Below are 17,582 nucleotides of genomic sequence, written 5' to 3' on the forward strand. Positions count from 1 at the left end.
AAAAATGGAATGTAATCAAACTTCAGAACTACGGTGCAGGCAACACAAGCACAAATGTGGTACACGTATTAAATCAAAGAGGACCAGACCTGTCACTGAACTGTGTGCCACTGAGATGGGATACACTAACCGTATGTAACCCTGATGTACCAGTAGAAGCCCAAATACTAGTAGCTGATCAACACTGCTTAAACTTCAACAAAACTAACTAAGGAATCGTCCATTTTCTTAAGCTTATTTCAAAGTGTTGTTAGAAACTAAACAGCAGCTGATCTACAGTCACAAAAATACAAAAAAAAATTACCAGTACCACAAAGCTAATACCATACATGTAACAAAACTGGGGATAGCAATGAAGAAGATATAATTTGTACTCTGACCCATTGGGTAATTAACTAGACTGGGAAACAACTTCAAAGTATGAACAAGCAACAATGATGGATGAACAAATGTATCATTAATTAACCCTAACACTCCTCAACCCTTCACCTGTTGGAGGATTGAGGAGTGTTAGGGTTAAGTTATTGCACGTAAATAAGGTGAAAAACACATTCACGAATACTTTGGCTCCCACATACAAATTGACTGTAGTTTTTACAGCCCCAATTCAACTTTTATATCATGAACTCCAAAAATAGTTGGTGCTCAATCTCACAGAAACATCCTGTTCTTCTGTAAGGTTTCTGTACCACACAGTATGCATAAATCCGATGCACACATCTGACATGCATGAATATGAACTTGCAATGTAACAGGCAGTAAATGTTTACAAGATTACAGGGATCCTGATCTTTACTCTTTTCTGTTGCACTGTAAAATGCTTTCAAAATGCATTATTTTTTCAAAACTTTATCATCTAGGCAGAGCAGCAAAGGATGGAGTGGCAAGCAAGTGAGGAGACGGCCTACGGACTCTTGGGCAGATTAAAAGTGTACCACTGATGAGGTGTCTGTGAAGAAAGCGGTTCTTGGAATTTCATAGGACAATATGACACCATACAGTTTAACGAGAATACAATTAGCCAGTTGAATCTTTAAAAAAAATTGGGTCATTCATTAACAGGCATGCGTCTAAATACCTTGGCCGAGCTCCATTTTAGGCATGTGCTACTGAAATGCCTAACTGGCTCGTTCATCGAGCCATGGCTTCTTTTCGACATTACCACATTTTTGGCAGGAATGCAAGCATTTAAAAACCAATCTCATCCAACAATGATTCTCAGAACAATAACATCAGGGACTACAAAATTCCTGAACCTGGAATTCTCCTGGCAAGGAAATTTATCATACACTATTGGTGAAATTCCACAACCACACCTGTTCTTCCCTTGCAACTTCATCAATTTTTTTCCAAACAAAGGCTTGCATGAATGGCCATGAAGAGACCGTGAAAAGCCATAGGTCAGATGAAATTCTAAAAATACTATGGGTTACAGATTCCAGAAATCCCCTGATGAGAAATACCGGTACATCCAGACGTTACATTAAAAAGTCGTGCTAACCGGTGACCAGTGAAAATAAACTAAGCAAAACAAAACCTTGAAAGTAGCCACATATAAAATAGAGAAAATAACTAGAACGGCAAAGCCGCCATGGCTCACTGCTTGTTATGAATTTGAATTTCTTTCTTGTAATAACAGGAAAGAGACATCTAAGTTATACAAATATGGTAACTAAATCAAACAAGTAAATACTAACAGAGCTTCATCAAAATTTTTTACAAGATGTAGATAGTTGACATTCGACTGCAATGCAGATGTACGAGCTATTTTATCGACCTAGCAATACAATTCACCATACTCTAGGAGAAGAAACCTAGTCAGTGCTGTGTGCATACTGTGTGTTGAAAGGCGCCAGTCATGTGAAAGTAAATCAACAAAGACCACCACCAAGGGAGACGCAGGTACAAAGCTTTCACAGTTCTTTACAGGAGAGAGGAATGCCTATAGAATGTGGGTCCAGTCCAGTCAGACCAGACTTGGATGATTATATAAGCAGTGCATTTGTGAGTTTGATGGATGGTGCATAATTAAAATTCCTCCAAAGTATATGTACAGTTCTGCACTCTGTATCCAACCCTATCATCCTATCCGTTTTCTAATCCACCCCCTCCCCATCATCCTATCCATCTCTTACTCCTCCCTTCTCCATCATCCTATCCATCTCCTACTCTTCCCCCTCCTCATCATCCTATCCATCTCCTACTCCACCCCCTCCCCATCATCCTATTCATCTCCTACTCCACCCCCTCCCCATCATCCTATCCATCTCTTACTCCTCCCTTCTCCATCATCCTATCCATCTCCTACTCTTCCCCCTCCTCATCATCCTATCCATCTCCTACTCCACCCCCTCCCCATCATCCTATCCATCTCCTACTCCACCCCCTCCCCATCATCCTATCCATTTCCTACTCCGCCCCGTCCCCATCATCCTATCCATCTCCTACTCCACCCCCTCCCCATCATCCTATCCATCTCCTACTCCACCCCCTCCCCATCATCCTATCCATCTCCTACTCTGCCCCCTCCCCATCATCCTATCCATCTCCTACTCTGCCCCCTCCCCATCATCCTACCCATCTCCTACTCCACCCCCTCCCCATCATCCTATTCATCTCCTACTCCACCCCTCCCCATCATCCTATCCATCTCCTACTCTCCCCCCTCCCCATCATCCTATCCATCTCCTACTCTTCACCCTCTCCATCATCCTATCCATCTCCTACTCCGCCCCCTCCCATCATCCTATCCATCTCCTACTCCGCCCCTCCCTATCATCCTATCCATCTCCTACTCTCCCCCCTCCCCATCATCCTATCCATCTCTTACTTCACCCCTCCCCATCATCCTATCCATCTCCTACTCCACCCCCTCCCCATCATCCTATCCATCTCCTACTCCACCCCTGCCCATCATTCCCTTCACTTCTTACTCTGCCGAGTTATAAATGTTGAAAAGATTCATTAATGGCACCAATATGGAGAATTCATCCCAAAAAACATGTATGCATGCTGATGTAGAAGCCCAAACAGCTGATTAACGTTACTTAAAATTCAACAAGACTAAAATCAAGGAATTGCACATTTCTGGGACTGAAGTAAATTTTGAAAGCTCATTTCGAGGTGTTAAGAGAAACTTAAAAGTAGCTGATCTGCATAAAACAAGCCACCACAGTGCAGTTTTTCTGATTTAAAACAAACAAAATTCTCCCTTCCTTTTCATGAATTTTGGATTTGAATATTCAAATTCAAAAACTAATATCATGTGTGTGTACATATCCTAGTTAGCTACAATAAAAAGTTGAATAGTACCTAAGATTTTGAAGCGTACATACGACACGGAAAGTCTCCTTACCGTTAATGTGTTCATTACCACTATTTTAATTAATAATTTATACTTGTTATTTATGCTGTTAATGTCACTGGTACCTGAGACTACATGTAGAGTGTATGTAAAAATGATATTGCAGTTTCTTTTATTACCATTATTTAAATAAAAGCGCCACATGTGAATACATATATCCTTTTTATTTATACATGTACTTGCAATTTCAGATGTTAATGTAAGTAGAACATAAAACCATGGCTCACATAAAAAATGACACTGGAGTTGTCTTCTTTTTGGAGTTATGTGTTTTACTATTATTTTGATAAAAGCTATACATGTGAATACATGTACATACACATTTGTGTATATGTATTCATGTGAACATGTGTTAACGTGAATTCGAGTACAGAGCCTGTAACAACATGAATGTCAAGTGATTAAGAACTGTCTTTCAATTGATGTTTTGGTATCATCCACATATTACTGGCAGTTGTCTTAAACCTGCATACTGCTCGCATATGATCTGTTCAGTTTTGTCACATTAGAAAATGTCAACAGGAAGCACTGTACATGGACATGTAACGGGAAATATATCTGAGTCTGAGGTGAATGGAGCAGAACTCCAACTTTAAGTTACTTGCACAGGCCTTCATGTACCTTCAAATACACACCGATTTGAATTTGAATTGATTTTGTTACAGCTTGTTTAGTATTGGAGACTTAAATTAAAACCAAAGCTTGACATTAAAAATATGAATGCTGACAAATAGAACACCTCGTACAGTTACGATGTTTATCGATTTTACACCTTTTCTTGGCACTTAAAGTCACTGTTGAATTCAAATAATTTACCTTTACAGAGTTCTTTACAAATTCCCTTAGTAGTTGATACATCCTTTGCATTTTTCTTTAAGGGAATCAATGCTTTGCTTTTCCAATTAGTCAACTTCCTAAGAATTATCATCATTTGATGGCTTGTTCCATGTGGCAAACTCTGAATATTTAATGGTAAAAATGCTTGGCTCTATTTGACCTCTAAAAATACTGCCAAAGCTGAACTGTACATTTTGTTAAAAACCACCTGTCCACGAAACAACTTTTGGGTTCACACATAATGTATGTGTATATGCATTAAAATACACAATGCCTCCTCTGCTGTTACTTTTAATAGCAACACTCCAACAAGATATAAAAGAGCCCCACACACTTCTTTCCAAATACTTGCTCTCAACTGCCTCCTTATTTTGCCTACCTTGTAATACTACAGCTTTATAACCTCAACCCTGCTGAACCGGGAACCAAAATCCAAAACAGGCAGTAACTTGTAAAAAATGTAAAAAACATTACAGTCAGGGTTTTTGGTGAGACTTTAATTCAACTTTACAAGTTGGAAATTCACCATATTTCACTGCTGCTGGATTCTGAAAGCTCAGCGCACAGACATCCTTAATGAAATTTAAATTTATGATATTTCACTCGCAGATTCTACATCTTGATAGGCCGATAGCCAGTCACTTGGTTTTCAATAGTTTTGCTATCTCACGGTGCACAGCCAAAAGAAATAAACCTGTTGTAATCAAATTGCTACAAGACACTAAAGGAACATACATGTATATGCATGATCAGCGACATTGTGTGATACGAACTGGTGTGCGTGTCACGCCCATTTCAAAGTGTTAGCACCAAAGAACTGGGTACAAATTTTCAAACAGAATTTCTTATTCAAATAGATGCACCTTTCATTTGGATTGAATTTTTCAGTTATCTCTTCAATCAAGTAGAATCTGTGAAAAATGTGTCCTAAAACAAATATTGAATGTTTCATCTCGTGGTGTTGGACAGATATAAGTGGCCGTCTGAGATGATCCACGAAGCATTCTATTTTCTTGAGGTGAGAAAGCAGAGGGAAATATCTGCCTCGAGGAGAAACACCCCTCATGGGTTGACAGGAGCCATGCTTTTATGAGGAATGTACATTGTGTTGATCGTGATGTGACTGCAACACCTGTATTTTTACACTCGTACATAATCCAGAGCACTGTAGTTCTACCAAATGAGCCTCAGGTACTTGTCAAATTGTGCCCTCTTTTGATCCCCCTCGAGGCAGATAAAATGCTGCACGGATCAGTGATGGAAGCTGGTTTTATACCACCACAAAGCCATCAATAGGTGTACTGCTTAACTTCCTGGATATTACCGACTCCATTCTCAGTACCCTCTAGAACAATGCAGAGAGACATTAGACAGATATACCCACAAAGTCATAACACATCTAAATAGCTGTGCATTTTGTGCCAATTCAAATGAAACTGGGTGCTCTGTAACATAAGCTGGATGTGATGTGAACCACTTGGTCAGGAAATGTATATGTACATGTATGTAGACACATACTAGGACATACAGGTATTTACTTCAGATGAGTGGATATAATACAGTTTATAAGCAGACAAAAATACTGGTGTGTTTGCACGCCTCAGTCAGAAGGAATTTATTCATCACATTGTAACGTGAATGTCTGGTGACCCTTTAAACTCTAGAGGAATGGCAGCGGGGTAACTGTCAGGGGATAGACAACATGTTTTTAGTGAGTAAATCATGTTGTAGAAAGTGGGAAACTGAACTAATAAGACTGCCATGATGGAAAAAGGGGGGAGAGTTTGACAATATCCGGAGTGTGATAAAAATTAGTAAATGGAAGAAAGGTTGAAATGGGTATTGTGGACCATTGTTTTGCATCTTTGTGCTAAGATGGTGTTTTCAAGACTGTGGGAAACGGGGGAGGGAATTAAATAATATCAGAGTGGGAAAAATTGGTCAGTCTAAGCCGAGCTGCTGAGGAGTTCAGATTGGATCGACTAACACAACTTTGGCACCGGGATTTAGTTAATGTGTGGACGATTGTAACCAAACTGTTAGTTCATCTTGGATTGTGCACAAGGATTGGGTACTGACGGGACGTTTGTAATTAATTCATGTGAGTACATGAACCGGTATTCTACCTTTACTTAATTTTGCGACAGTGCATTTCGGCAGGGCGAGGGGGTGTGCGATGGGTCCTCAAGCCCCCTCCTTGCTGTTTGCAAATGTTTAGCATCAGTTTGTTAGGGTACCTCATGCATTGAGGAAGTGAGTGGAAGTGAATAAACCTGCTAGAAGTAGACGGTATCACACATATCTTTGCCGGGCGTGCCATTTTGATCAGCATCCCTTGTCCTTGGTGTAACGGGCGGTATATTTCCACCCAAACGGATCCAGGCCCTGGCCAAATCACGTGCGAGCAGCGCCGCAACCGGGCTGAGTGGCCCGGCGAGCCAAGGGTTTGCGGACTACGGAGGGGAAACCGCCACAATATTAATGCGTCAGGCACTGAAATCTGGGCAGCCCACTTATGTTGCATGCAACACATATCAATGTCCATTCTTTGAGCACCACAACTCAATGATAATGACCTTCCGATGGGCCGAAGCAACCATTCGTTAGGACAGTGCCACCTCACTTCAAAACTCTACCAAGCCATAATAATTATTATGTTCATATATGCAAAGTCAGCAAAATGAGTTTCCTAACACCATTCTTTCTTTCTTTGTAATTACAGAAAAAAGAATGGTTTATTCTCCCGTCACAATACTCAAGGGAAGACATAGTTTACAGCCACCATTAGACACTGTAGCTACTCCATTGAGTTAATTACATAATCCATCATAATGAACTTTATCTCATCTACGTATCATTTAAAATTTCATCATGTCAAGAGTAACAAATCATTCCTAAGCCATGGGGGTGTTTATCGGAGGAGGAAGGGGAAGGTGGTTGCTCCTTCTTAGGTTGAGACAAAAGCGACAACACGGCAATTTTTCCTTTCTGCTCAAAGTTTTAACCTCGAAAGAGAAAAGAACCAACCCAACTTCTAATTGGCTTCTGGCCAGGCCTTGCCAAGTAACACAGAAAACAATCTCTGATTAGATGGTTGCCACTCCAAACCGTCTTTGACATTGGTCAACATTCTGCGGCTCCTAATTGGCTGTTTTCTGGATGAGAGGATCACAATGTTCTCACAAAATTTCCAATGGGTTTCCGTGTGTAAATGACTCCTAACCACAGTATATGTGTCTGCACATGTAACGCACACGCGGTCTATACAGAAGCTATTATACAACAGTGCATGCTATCCCCTCTGCCAAACACTGAAATGAACACAGGGTACACGGTATTGCCCAATTCACTGCTTATTAATAATTTTATCATGGTCGATAATGATCTCCCATTTGCGAAGGGGTCCATGATTTAGTACACGGGGGGGGGTACAAATGCCATATACATGTACATGTACCCCTACACAGCAGCCAACAACTGTACAGTGTACAATGTATATTATGCATCATGGTATGACGTCTCACTTCTAATTATCTGAAATTAAATGCTTAACTCAAAGGCAGATCCAAAGAGTTTGCTTTTACATCCACGTATGTAACCTTTTATGGTCTTTCTGTGGGGCCGATACTACATGTAAATGCTTCTGTAATTACACAGTTTTCCTCCCTCCCAACAATAAAAAATTTGTAGGGGACAGTGGAATGACCCCCTCTCTCAATACAAAATCATTTGTCAGTCATTACTGAAAATCTGCAGTACACAGTCTCAAGTAAATTGATTATGAAAAGAGCTATCCTTTCAATTAAAGTTACAACTTAACGTTTCTTGACGGTTGTTGTTTATTGCTCTCTAATTTCAACAGATTCATTTCGGATTCCGATTTCATCAACAGGTTCACGTATAAAAGATGTTTCAAGGGGGGAATCCAAACAGAATAAGTGTTTCCAAGACGACAAAGAGAAAACCACAACAAACCGGCAAATGCAGTGATTACATTGCATACTGTCAATACTGTTCGAGCCTGAAAGCTCTTGGCTTTCAATTTGACTTCTACAATGGTATTTGAGATGAGGGCTGGGGGTGTTTATTGTATTTTGTAACATCAACACATCTACCTTTATGCATGGGAATTTGTTTTCTAGTGTCTGCCTTTTATTCCTTAATTAAATAAATACCATACCAAATACCAATTAAGCACTCGTGTTTTCGGGGACCTCCTTTATCAGTTGGGAAAACATTGGGGGTGGAATGGAACGGAGTAAAAGCCAGGGCTTCAAGTCCACATCTCTATTTCAATTAAACCACTAGATCGTGCGCCATGTTGTTTTCATCACCACAGGTTTATCAGCACCAGGAAGTATGACTGCGATGAAATGTAGCGATGATCTCGAGTGAATGCATGGATGTAACCACTTGTCGCCGGGTAAAACAGCCCCTTGATTAACAAGCTGCGGGCAGTGCTTTATGATTTTGACTTTGACATTCGTATCCAACATACTTGTCACCATTGTTATGTCTATGTTACATAACGGCTTCTTTGTTTGTCCTCAGCCCTTAGGAACGACAAACAATGGGCGGGCTGGGCGACGGCCAACCGGCTGTGTGGATTAGAAGAATGTGTCCATATATGGGCACACTCGGCTGTAAGTGGTTAATAAATACCACCAATATGACGTGCTGTAAGGTTACAAAAATTTCTGGAAATCCCCTGATGAGAAATACATGTACATCCAGACATTACATTATAGATTTGTGCAAACCTGTATCCTGTAGCAACAGCGAAGAAAGATAAGGCAAACAACGTGCCCAAATAAGCTAAACATAAAACACAGAAATTAAAAATCAGCCGGGATGATAAAAAGTGCAAATTCTGGGTAATTCATGAAATTTACATTTAAGGCACTTCCCCAGAAGTGGCTAGCTGATGAAGACAGGTAAATTGAGAACCTACTGAACAAGCCACACATACAAGAATGGGCCCTGACATGGAGTACACAACAAAAATGCGTACAATGCATTCCAAGTATTCATATTAAACTTCAATTTGTAGCCCCCTTATAAAAAATGGCCCAGTCCTGACACGGGACAGCCAATCATATTCCACCATTGTTGACATCACCACCAGGAAGATCTTTCTACACTGTATATAAGCAGATCATGGCAGGAATTTCATCCCACTAAAATGGATATCAAAGACGTAAGTATGCCAGTGGTGGCGTTATTTAACTCTAACAGCTCTCAATCATCTATTACTGATACGAATTTTCACAAACCTTGAAGATTGGGCATAATTAGGCCTGCAAGTAGGAATTCAGAAGAAAGAAAGAATGAAACAATTTGAAACCTGACAAGGCTGTATACAGGGTGTAGTAGCAAGTAGCATCTTTTGATTTAGCTCAAGCCTCTTGTCTATTCCTCCCCATGTATTAAAGCTTCTGCTATAAAAACAACATATATGTTCACTAACGTTTGCTATCTCCTTTGTATTTCAGAAAAACCTTCTACAATGTTCCGCTAACAAAGTAATAACACGTGAACCGGAGAGAGAACCCGGTGAGAATCCCTCGGAGGTGAGGATAACAAACGAGTCTCGATACTTTAAGAGCTATGAGTTTAAACAAAAATATGACCAAACAAGAAATAAGACCACTGAATACCTTTCTATGATTTGTATCAATGCTAATAATCTAAAGTATAATTTTGACAAAATTAATGATTATCTGGAAGAGCTCGGTTATCCATGGGATATAATTGGATGTTCGGAGACGTTTCTTAAAAATGGTGACCCCTCTTTGCACATTTGCCACTATACTTTCGTGGGTAATGAAAGGAAAGACAAAGCAGGTGGTGGGGTGGCATTTTTTGTGCATAACGGCATCACTTTCGAGAGAAGAAAAGATCTTACAGTGCAAGTTAAAGACTGTGAGACACCATGCAATTCACTTTTCATTGAAGTAACTGGCATAGCCAGTAGAAACATCATTTTTGGTGTCATTTACAGCCCATCATTTGTGAGAAAAAATCACATGGGTGAATTTCGAGATTCTGTTGCAAATGTTTTTGCAAAGATAGCTGAGGAAAACAAAGTACTTTTCATCATGGGAGACTTCAATATCAATCTTTTAGACAGACGTTATAAAAAGTTTCTCAATGCTGTATTCAATTATAATTTCAAGCCACTCATTAACAGATCAACCCGTGTCTGTATTACTGAAACTAACGAGTCAAGGACATTAATTGACAATATATATACCAATGCCAAGTATGCAACTGCAGACACAGGGGGGATATTGTTAAGTGCTGTATCCGATCACTTTCCAATATTTCAGTTCATTTCATTGGATAAAGTAAATAATGCAGTAAATTGGAAAGTTGGTATTGAAGACAAACAAGCATTTAAAACTCATCTTAAGAACGAAATTGCATATAAGACAATAAACGGTTTTTCTTTAACTGACACAAAATTAGTATTAAGTCGAGAAACAGAAAAATTTTATAGATGGATAAGTAAAATTAAAAGTGATTATTATATAACGAAATTCCAAAATGATGAAGTAAAGCGTGAAATTATTAATTTTATTAATGTAATGATTAAAGACAAATTTAAATGTAGCAAACCTTGTGCATGTATTTGTACTTCTGAATATAAAATGGCACACATGCCACAAAGTGAATTTACATACCAATATTTCTGTGGGACTCGTAAGGAATTTGTACAAACACCTTCAGATGGCCTCTTTACAGATACAACGTCTGAAGAGATTGTAGAATTGATTCACCAGATTATTAAAGATAATGCCCATCTCAGCTTACATAGATTCTGTCCACAACTTATAACAGAAGACTTAAATTTGACTGTATCCCTAAGCAAAGTTTTCAATCAGTCTTTACGTGAAGGTAAAAGTCCTGATTATTCCTCATTGCATTCCTTGAAAGAGGTTGTTGAGCAATGGCAGGTTTGGGAGAAATGCGTATTTCCCCAATGTGATGACATTTTTGAAAAAATTGTTTGCAAGCTAACAAAGAATTTATTAGACAAAAATAAATTGACTTACAACAATCCGTACTTGTTTGAAACTCAAAAAGTGAACAAAATGGCATATCTTGTTAACAATGTACAAAGGGCTCTTGACGACAACCTCTCTCCAATTGGTGTATTCTTTAGTTTAAAAAGATCAGAAATAGACAGTGGAATCCTTTCAACAAAATTAAAGAAAACTGGAATATATGGAGCTCTTTTAAACTGGTTATCAAGCTATTTTAAAAGTAGATATCAAAATACCCCAAGTACATGTAACTCATCCTTGTTAGACCTTCTGTATGCCAATGTCATGACTGACATTTCAAATTATCCCATTATTGTAAACCAAAATGAAATAGTCATAATTTGTACTAATGAAAAAAAAGGTAAAAAATCAGCATGGTCTGAAAAACTGAAAGAAACTATGGACAATCTTTACAAAGAATTAGATGAAAATGGCCTATCCGTAGAAAGGTGTTGTTACATAAGATTTAGAAATGAGGAAAACAATGGTAAACCTTTACAAGACCAAACAGCACCAAAGGAAAGCAATGAGAAATTCAAACGTGTTGAAAAAACAACATTCTGTGGGATAAGTATTGATTCTGGCTTAAACTTTCACATTGGTGATGAAATGCATGCTTGTGAAGAACAGAAAGTCATTGATGAGTGCAGAAAACAAAACTTACTTCCTTCCGAAGTCCTCACTGCTGCACAACTTTGCTGCATGAATGTGGCAGAGCTATAGACTACAAGCATGGATCACATTCATTCCTTCCTTTACAAAATAAATGGGGATGAATGTGTTGAATGGTATAACAAGGAATGTTCGCGTACATGTTCACCATTGTTTACTGTTTAAGTTTTGATAATCAGAATTTCCTTCTTTAAAATAAATAGTACAATGGATTGTGTTAATTTTATGTTACAATTAAGCCATGTGAATTGTATTAATCACATATTAAACTGAATAAGATATGGAAACGAAAAAGGAAATAAGAACAAAAAAGAATAACAAAATGAGAAAAAAATATTAAAAAAAAAAAGGAAAAAACAGAAAAAAAGAAAAAGTGCAATTGATGATGATAAAAGGAGTCGGGCACAATGTACATGACCCTCGTGTGCTGTGCATTGCTGACATCTGACTCTTACTTATCTGAAATTGCACGCTATACCCAAGGGCCAATCAAGAAAAAAAAGGGGGGGTGGGAGGGGAACTAGAATTCTGACAGCTGTGCCCAATTTGAGGGTTCTCTTACTTTGGGGAGGAAGAAATATGAATGTCCCCCAAAGTTTGTCTCTTCATCTTATTTCAAAAGAAGAATGGCCCCGGTTTAACCACTGGAAAAATGGGAATGCACTGATGGTTCTCGTCACTGCTAATCAACCTGTCATCTGCAAATCTAGCAGTAATCCCAAATTCTTGTCAGAAAATCTCTCAAGAATAACAATGAAACCCGAGTCCTGGACTACAGATAGACATTTGCAACATATGCACTTTCAAACACTTGTATTTACAAATAAAATCAAGCATTACGATTTACTTCTCTTCATGTTACTTCTTGAGGGTGGCCTCTCACTAGAGTTGGCCATGCTGGCAAGCTTGGCAAACTAGGTTCCCTGCACTTTCTCCAGAGAAAAGCCGTGATTTGTGCATGTTTAGAATTTTCTGTGGCCTTTTTCCCGGCAATTCACAGCAATTTTGGTCAACTTGTGGTCAATTCTGTTTTGAGAAATATGACAAAAGTCACATGACATTCATCAAACATTTGCACAAAAGTGTTGAGATGTTTTCATGACCTTGGCAAACTCATGCGAAGGGACAAGAATCATATTTTGAGGTCAGCATCAGTCTGCATCCAGACTCTGGAGAAGATGGACATGCAACACCATTAGATGGACCTTGAAGACCAGCCAAGGCTCAAGGCCCGGGTCTTGACCAGCCCAGGGATCAAGCCTTTTTTAGTTTACAAAAGCTAGCGACATTTTTAAATGGTTTGGCACCTGTAAGCCAACAATTGTGAAGGCTTTGAGACTATTTTGAGACAATCCAAGACTGAACAGATATGACAAAAGTCACTGGGAAATTTGAATGTGTTCAAAATTCACACTCACTTATTTGCAAACTAGGAGAACAGATATCTGACAAACCCTTTGAGCACTTTGTGAGATCTTGGCAATCATTTTAAAAACTAATTTGGAGAGCGCTGCAACTTTGTAGAATTCACAAAAGTCACAAAGCCTTGTCTGAGGGTAGTTTCAGCCTAAAAAAATCTCCAAAATAACAGGTGTAGATCTCTCCAGCACATCATACAGAAATAAAGGAAATAGAGGGTTTGCATGGCTGCCATCTTGCAGGCCGGTGCTTTTGTTCCGCAGGAAAGCACAGAGGTTTCCCTGTGGAACAATTTTTGTTTTTACAAAGGGTAATTCCGAACAATTTCCAGGTTACAATAGCAATGTTGTGAAGTCCCCAAGGAACCTGTAACATCATGGCACAGTGCCGTCTTCTGAAGTCTTCCTTCAAGTGGGGTAGCAGCTAACTGGACTATCTTGATTATCTATCACTCATACAGAGAAGAACCTCTGTGTAAAGGCGTGGTGGTTATGGCCATCTAAACAAAATAAGTTGACCTAAATTCTTCAAAGTTCTACTGCCGTATGTACAAATGTGAAGTACAGAATAAGAAATCACATGTCCAAAAGTGTAGTTCGGTTATGTATTACACAATATCTTGGAGAATGACTAACGGCTGCAAAGTCTGAGGTAAACAAACACAGGTATTAGCATTCCAGGGAACCCTACCATGCTCAGCCAAGTGTAGGGAAAAATTCCAAGATGCCAAATTGAGCAGCGGAAAGACAAAGACAAAAGAGTGAAGGAACACACGTTCACACAATAGTACAGCCGGAAAACTTAAAATGAATAAATTAGTCTCTCTGCTACATTTCCATATGCATAGCTGAGCTAAATAAGAGACCCTGGGAATGCAAGGCAATGAGAACAAGTAAAACATGGGGGGTGCTGGAACTTCACCATCCAGGTTTGTGGGTGTACAACAATACCACGTGGCCTACTCCTCTTCGCAAATATCTACATGTACAGTATTTCTTCCATGACTGAAACACTGTCCATCAATTAAAAATGAATAAACACCTTAAATCTAGTTCAATCATCCACATGGTTTTATTAAAAAATGTGGTTTAGTTAAGGAGTGCGCCACTTTCAGGACTGTGTTGTGTCTGTTGCTATTTACTGCTGTCTGATTTAGGCAGACACCTTACAGATCTGCAGGGTTTCTGATTACCGCCCAAATGTAGACTACATAATGAAGTATGTGCCAGTGATTCTACGGGCAGTTCTTGTCATCAACAGATCAGAGGCAAACATTTGGCATGTATCTATGGAGGGGTTTAGATATGTACCGATAGGAAGGCGCTTCAACTTGAACTGATTAAAACACCACAAGCCCAGACTTTAAAAAACACTCCTTTTTATTACACTGGGTGCCAGTGAAGTTCCTTGAAAATCGGAATAACAAGGAAATTCCTGTAGTGTAAAAATATCGATGTCTGTAACTAACATTCACAATCTCATAAGTACTTCATTTGTCCATATACATGACAATGAGTGAAGAACAACATGCACAGGGAACAAAGTTCAGAGGCACACATTCATTTCCTGCTGCAGTGGTTTCATATGTGGCAACTGCATCCATGGCAACAGCAAACACAGCAGAAAAACATGACATGTATGGGTTCAATATGCATGCATCTGAGCTTTGAAGTTAGGAAGAGTCAGTAATATAACATTACAGAGATTTCAGACTGCTTATTTGAACAATTCATAACAAACACACAGGAGAAAAACTATATATGTATGGGTTCAATGTGCATCCACCTTATCTTTTAAGTTATGAAGACTCAGTAAAAAACATTGCAGAAATTTCAGATTTCAATTCATAACAAACACACAGGAGAAAAACTATATATGTATGGGTTCAATGTGCATCCAGCTGAGCTTTTAAGTTATGAAGACCCAGTAAAAAACATTGAGTTCTGCTGATTTGCACAATTCACGGAAACAATCAAAAATACAACACATTCTGTTTGTTCACTTCACTTTATTTAAGCATTCTGAATTTCTCTGTTTGCTTACATTCTCACATTCTTCACAGGCCTGAATCAACACACAATATTCCCGAATCAAACAGTTGTCTGACATATTTAAAAAAATAGTTAGCAGTCTTCAATCAGTGAGACCAAAGATTTGGTGGAATAATACTATTATCCCTTTAACGGCTGCACCAAAAATGCAAGTAAATTCAATTAAAGAAGTGGACAAATTTGAAAAATGAAATGTAATGAAACTTCTGAACTACGGAGCACACATCAGAACCACAAAATGTGGTACATGCATCAGATCAAAGGGGACCGGAGATTTCACTGAATGGTGTGCCAATGAAATGGAATACAGTAACAGGTAAGTTTTCCCAAAAGAAATTAGGCTGGAATCATGGATGCAAGTGTATATTGCAGCTTTTTTTGAAGGGAATAGTTTACATATTACTTGCTAAAAGATCCTTGTTTGATTTGTACCAAAGATGGGTAGAAAACTCTAATAACCAAAAGTAATGTACTAAGCAAGATTTTGGGGCAATTCTACGAGCTGATGTGAGAATTTGAGAAATGGTATAGGTCAAAACATGAGTCAGTAAGCAACTGTAGAAACACATGTTCTGTAATTTTACTCCACAGTATTTCGCTGCAGGGACACACACATAATAATAAAACACATAACTCCAAAAAAAAGACAACTCCAGCGTCATTTTTTATGTGTACCATGGTTTTATGTTCTACTAACATCAACATCTGAATTTGCAAGTATAAATAAAAAGGATATATGTATTCACATGTAGCGCCTTCATATAAATAATGGTAAAATAAACTGCAATTTCATTTTACATACACTACATGTAGTATCAGGTATCACTGACATTAACAGCATAAATTGCAAGTATTAATTATTCATGTTCTGCAATTTTACACTGCAGTATTTCGCTGCAGGGACACACACATTATTTGTAACAAAGCTTTACCCAAGATCACCTATCCAAAAAAGCTTACAAATCAAGGATAATTACTTTTGCTTATAGCCGGGTTATAAATGTTGAAAAGATTCATTAATGGCACCAATATGGAGAATTCATCCCAAAGAACATGCATGTGTGCTGATGTAGAATCCCAAACAGCCGATTAATGTTACTTAAAATTCAACAAGACTAAAATCAAGGAATTGCACATTTCTGGGACTGAAGTAAATTTGGAAAGCTTATTTCGAGGTGTTACGAGAAACCTAAAAGTAGCTGATCTGCATAAAACAAGCCACCACAGTGCAGTTTTTCTGATTTCTGATTTATGCTGTTAATGTAAGTGATACCTGATACTACATGTAGTTTATGTAAAATGAAATTGCAGTTTCTTTTATTACGATTTTTTAAATAAAACTGACACATGTGAATACATATATCCTTTTTATTTATACTTGCAAATTCAGATGATGATGTCAGTAGAACATAAAACCATGGCTCACATAAAAAGTGACACTGGAGTTGTCTTCTTTTTTATTATTAGGGCCTATTTTGATAAAAGCTATACATGTGAATACATGTACATACACATTTGTGTATATGTATTCATGTGAACATGTGTTAACGTGAATTCAAGTACAGAGCCTGGAACAACATGAATGTCAAGTGATTAAGAATTGTCTTTCAACTGATGTTTTGGTATCATCCACATATTAATGGCAGTTGTCTTAAACCTGCATACTGCTCGCATATGATCTGTAAAGTTTTGTCACATTAGAAAATGTCAACAGGAAGCACTGTACATGGACATGTAACGGGAAATATATCTGAGTCTGAGGTGAATGGAGCAGAAATTAAACTCCAAGTTTAAGTTACTTGCACAGGCCTTCATGTACCTTCAAATACACACCCATTTGAATTTGAATTGATTTTGTTGTAGCTTGTTTAGTATTGGAGACTTAAATTAAAACCAAAGCTTGACATTAAAAATATGAATGCTGACAAATAGAACACCTCGTACAGTTACGATGTTTATCGATTTTACACCTTTTCTTGGCACTTAAAGTCACTGTTGAATTCAAACAATTTACCTTTACAGAGTTCTTTACAAATTCCCTTAGTAGTTGATACATCCCTTGTATTTTTCTTTAAGGGAATGAATGCTTTGCTTTTCCAATTAGTCAACTTCCCAGGAATTATCATCATACGACGGCTTGTTCCATATGGCAAACTCTGAATATTTAATGGTAGAAATGCTCTATTTGACCTC

At 38.3% G+C, this 17,582-nt stretch overlaps 1 protein-coding gene and 1 long non-coding RNA gene across 2 annotated transcripts in view; one reads left to right on the forward strand and one right to left on the reverse strand.

Annotated features, from left to right (window-relative positions):
* LOC110981791 (uncharacterized) overlaps window positions 1-17,582 on the reverse strand; it is a 169,160-nt gene that overhangs the window by 101,978 nt on the left and 49,600 nt on the right. The window lies entirely within an intron of this gene.
* On the forward strand, window positions 8,873-12,394 carry LOC110981789 (uncharacterized). Its single transcript, XR_015426031.1, has 2 exons — window positions 8,873-9,398; window positions 9,694-12,394. It is a non-coding gene; the product is annotated as an uncharacterized LOC110981789 (long non-coding RNA).

Source organism: Acanthaster planci, linkage group LG07 (assembly GCF_054643075.1).
Source record: "Acanthaster planci isolate LZ-2023a linkage group LG07, COTS_SCS, whole genome shotgun sequence".
Classification (NCBI taxonomy): Eukaryota; Metazoa; Echinodermata; class Asteroidea; order Valvatida; family Acanthasteridae; genus Acanthaster; species Acanthaster planci.